This window comes from Heterodontus francisci, unplaced genomic scaffold, assembly GCF_036365525.1.
Source record: "Heterodontus francisci isolate sHetFra1 unplaced genomic scaffold, sHetFra1.hap1 HAP1_SCAFFOLD_968, whole genome shotgun sequence".
Taxonomy (NCBI): Eukaryota; Metazoa; Chordata; class Chondrichthyes; order Heterodontiformes; family Heterodontidae; genus Heterodontus; species Heterodontus francisci.
This window is the reverse complement of record NW_027141120.1, coordinates 142,501-147,500: the sequence shown is the minus strand read 5'-3', so window position 1 is coordinate 147,500 and position 5,000 is coordinate 142,501.

Below are 5,000 nucleotides of genomic sequence, written 5' to 3'. Positions count from 1 at the left end.
GCATGCCCCCTTGATCTCGCCTAATCAGTGAGCCCAAAATAATTTCAGAGTGTGGAAACCTGATCCAAAAAGGTCGAAAAGAACGGCCAGAGATCAAGTCCGAAAGGGGAAATCAGTAACAAGCAAGCAGAGTAATCATTAACCAAAAAGCGCAAAATTATGTTAAAAGTGTGAAATCATTAACCAAAAAGTCGAAAATAATGTCCAGAGACCAAGTCCGAAAGTACAAATAATTAACCAGTAAGCAGAGTCATCATTAACCAAAAATCGCAAAAGTAAGTAAAAAGTGTGAAATCATTAACCAAAAATCGCAAAAGTAAGTAAAAAGTGTGAAATCATTAACCAAAAACTCGAAAATAATGTCCAGAGACTAAGTCCGAAAGGGCAAATGGTTAACCAGTAAGCAGAGTAATCATTAACCAAAAATCGCAAAAGTAAGTAAGAAGTGTGAAATCATTAACCAAAAATCGCAAAAGTAAGTAAAAAGTGTGAAATCATTAACCAAAAACTCGAAAATAATGTCCAGAGACCAAGTCCGAAAGGGCAAATGGTTAACCAGTAAGCAGAGTAATCATTAACCAAAAAGGGCAAAAGTAAGTAAAAAGTATGAAATCATTAACCAAAAAGCACAAAATTAAGTTAAAAGTGTGAAATCATTAACCAAAAAGTCGAAAATAATCTCCAGAGACTAAGTGCGAAAGGGCAAATGGTTAACCAGTAAGCAGAGTCATCATTAACCAAAAATCGCAAAAGTAAGTAAAAAGTGTGAAATCATTAACCAAAAACCCGAAAATAATGTCCAGAGACTAAGTCCAAAAGGGCAAATGGTTAACCAGTAAGCAGAGTAATCATTAACCAAAAATCGCAAAAGTAAGTAAAAAGTGTGAAATCATTAACCAAAAACTCGAAAATAATCTCCAGAGACTAAGTCCGAAAGGGCAAATGGTTAACCAGTAAGCAGAGTAATCATTAACCAAAAGGCGCAAAAGTAAGTAAAAAGTATGAAATCATTAACCAAAAAGCGCAAAAATATGTTAAAAGTGTGAAATCATTAACCAAAAAGTCGAAAATAATGTGCAGAGACTAAGTCCGAAAGGGCAAATGGTTAACCAGTAAGCAGAGTAATCATTAACCAAAAAGCGCAAAAATATGTTAAAAGTGTGAAATCATTAACCAAAAACTCGAAAATAATGTGCAGAGACTAAGTCCGAAAGGGCAAATGGTTAACCAGTAAGCAGAGTAATCATTAACCAAAAATCGCAAAAGTAAGTAAAAAGTGTGAAATCATTAACCAAAAACTCGAAAATAATCTCCAGAGACTAAGTCCGAAAGGGCAAATGGTTAACCAGTAAGCAGAGTAATCATTAACCAAAAGGCGCAAAAGTAAGTAAAAAGTATGAAATCATTAACCAAAAAGCGCAAAAATATGTTAAAAGTGTGAAATCATTAACCAAAAAGTCGAAAATAATGTGCAGAGACTAAGTCCGAAAGGGCAAATGGTTAACCAGTAAGCAGAGTAATCATTAACCAAAAAGCGCAAAAATATGTTAAAAGTGTGAAATCATTAACCAAAAACTCGAAAATAATGTGCAGAGACTAAGTCCGAAAGGGCAAATGGTTAACCAGTAAGCAGAGTAATCATTAACCAAAAAGCTTAAAAATATGTTAAAGTGTGAAATCATTAACCAAAAACTCGAAAATAATCTCCAGAGACTAAGTCCGAAAGGGCAAATGGTTAACCAGTAAGCAGAGTAATCATTAACCAAAAAGGGCAAAAGTAAGTAAAAAGTATGAAATCATTAACCAAAAAGCACAAAATTAAGTTAAAAGTGTGAAATCATTAACCAAAAACTCGAAAATAATGTGCAGAGACTAAGTCCGAAAGGGCAAATGGTTAACCAGTAAGCAGAGTAATCATTAACCAAAAAGCGCAAAATTATGTTAAAAGTGTGAAATCATTAACCAAAAACTCGAAAATAATGTCCAGAGACCAAGTCCGAAAGTACAAATAATTAACCAGTAAGCAGAGTCATCATTAACCAAAAATCGCAAAAGTAAGTAAAAAGTGTGAAATCATTAACCAAAAATCGCAAAAGTAAGTAAAAAGTGTGAAATCATTAACCAAAAACTCGAAAATAATCTCCAGAGACTAAGTCCGAAAGGGCAAATGGTTAACCAGTAAGCAGAGTAATCATTAACCAAAAATCGCAAAAGTAAGTAAAAAGTGTGAAATCATTAACCAAAAATCGCAAAAGTAAGTAAAAAGTGTGAAATCATTAACCAAAAACTCGAAAATAATGTCCAGAGACCAAGTCCGAAAGGGCAAATGGTTAACCAGTAAGCAGAGTAATCATTAACCAAAAAGGGCAAAAGTAAGTAAAAAGTATGAAATCATTAACCAAAAAGCACAAAATTAAGTTAAAAGTGTGAAATCATTAACCAAAAAGTCGAAAATAATCTCCAGAGACTAAGTGCGAAAGGGCAAATGGTTAACCAGTAAGCAGAGTAATCATTAACCAAAAATCGCAAAAGTAAGTAAAAAGTATGAAATCATTAACCAAAAAGCACAAAATTAAGTTAAAAGTGTGAAATCATTAACCAAAATGTCGAAAACAATGTCCAGAGACTAAGTCCGAAAGGGCAAATGGTTAACCAGTAAGCAGAGTAATCATTAACCAAAAAGGGCAAAAGTAAGTAAAAAGTATGAAATCATTAACCAAAAAGCACAAAATTAAGTTAAAAGTGTGAAATCATTAACCAAAATGTCGAAAACAATGTCCAGAGACTAAGTCCGAAAGGGCAAATGGTTAACCAGTAAGCAGAGTAATCATTAACCAAAAATCGCAAAAGTAAGTAAAAAGTATGAAATCATTAACCAAAAAGCACAAAATTAAGTTAAAAGTGTGAAATCATTAACCAAAATGTCGAAAACAATGTCCAGAGACTAAGTCCGAAAGGGCAAATGGTTAACCAGTAAGCAGAGTAATCATTAACCAAAAAGGGCAAAAGTAAGTAAAAAGTATGAAATCATTAACCAAAAAGCACAAAATTAAGTTAAAAGTGTGAAATCATTAACCAAAATGTCGAAAACAATGTCCAGAGACTAAGTCCGAAAGGGCAAATGGTTAACCAGTAAGCAGAGTAATCATTAACCAAAAATCGCAAAAGTAAGTAAAAAGTGTGAAATCATTAACCAAAAAGCGCAAAAATATGTTAAAAGTGTGAAATCATTAACCAAAAACTCGAAAATAATGTGCAGAGACTAAGTCCAAAAGGGCAAATGGTTAACCAGTAAGCAGAGTAATCATTAACCAAAATGCGCAAAAGTAAGTAAAAAGTGTGAAATCATTAACCAAAAATCGCAAAAGTAAGTAAAAAGTGTGAAATCATTAACCAAAAACTCGAAAATAATCTCCAGAGACTAAGTCCGAAAGGGCAAATGGTTAACCAGTAAGCAGAGTAATCATTAACCAAAAATCGCAAAAGTAAGTAAAAAGTGTGAAATCATTAACCAAAAACTCGAAAATAATGTCCAGAGACTAAGTCCAAAAGGGCAAATGGTTAACCAGTAAGCAGAGTAATCATTAACCAAAAAGCGCAAAAGTAAGTAAAAAGTATGAAATCATTAACCAAAAACTCGAAAATAATGTGCAGAGACTAAGTCCGAAAGGGCAAATGGTTAACCAGTAAGCAGAGTAATCATTAACCAAAAAGCGCAAAAATATGTTAAAAGTGTGAAATCATTAACCAAAAACTCGAAAATAATGTCCAGAGACTAAGTCCGAAAGGGCAAATGGTTAACCAGTAAGCAGAGTAATCATTAACCAAAATGCGCAAAAGTAAGTAAAAAGTGTGAAATCATTAACCAAAAATCGCAAAAGTAAGTAAAAAGTGTGAAATCATTAACCAAAAACTCGAAAATAATCTCCAGAGACTAAGTCCGAAAGGGCAAATAATTAACCAGTAAGCAGAGTAATCATTAACCAAAAAGCGCAAAAATATGTTAAAAGTGTGAAATCATTAACCAAAAACTCGAAAATAATGTCCAGAGACTAAGTCCGAAAGGGCAAATAATTAACCAGTAAGCAGAGTAATCATTAACCAAAAAGCGCAAAAGTAAGTAAAAAGTGTGAAATCATTAACCAAAAAGTCGAAAATAATGCCCAGAGACTAAGTCCGAAAGGGCAAATGGTTAACCAGAAAATCCGTCGAATAATGTCCAGAGACTAAGTCCGAAAGGGCAAATGGTTAACCAGTGGAAGGGCGATCAAGCGGAAAAATTTGCCCCGGTTACCCGGGATGGAGTTCCAGAGGTCCGGCCAGAGTTGTCAAATTCGTCCCGCTGATCGGACGCTTGTCATTCGGGTGGCTGGGGGTTGGCGGGGTATCTGCACAGTAGTAGGAGGTGGCAAGTCGGGACTTGGACGTTTATTCCAAGAGTCCACCCGAGCCTCCAGGTCTGCAGAGACCGACCCTAGCTGCCGCCCAACCGACTTTTAAGCCTTTTTCGGATGGGGATTTTTTCCCATTTTCGTCCATTTTTCGGGTTTTCTGTCGGGCTTAATAGGCGGCAGCCTGACCCCCGGCCGAGGCGGGGGGCGCACTCTCCCTTGCGTAAGGGTCCGGATTTGCCCCGGAAAGTGCCCCCGACGGCCTCCCGACCCGGGTGCCTGCAGGGCGGGGGAAAGGGTAGTCCCAGCCGCAGGAAATCATTAACCAAAAGACTTAGCCGTCGGGGCAGAGGCTAAGACCCGGGCTGGTGAAATCATTAACCAAAAGGAATGCACCCTTTTCCGAAAGTGCAGGCCGAAATAAGGCGAGCCTTGGGCCGGGAAGGCCAAAACCCCCAACTCATGGAAGTGTATGGGGTCGGACTCGGCGACTTTCCCGGGCCCCGAGTTGACCTTTCCCCACGGGGGCGGTCAAGTTGCTCCCGCCAAGAGGGCACGTTGCATTTGCTGCCGCTCTAGTCCCCGGGCTAGTTAATCAGTTGCCGTCGG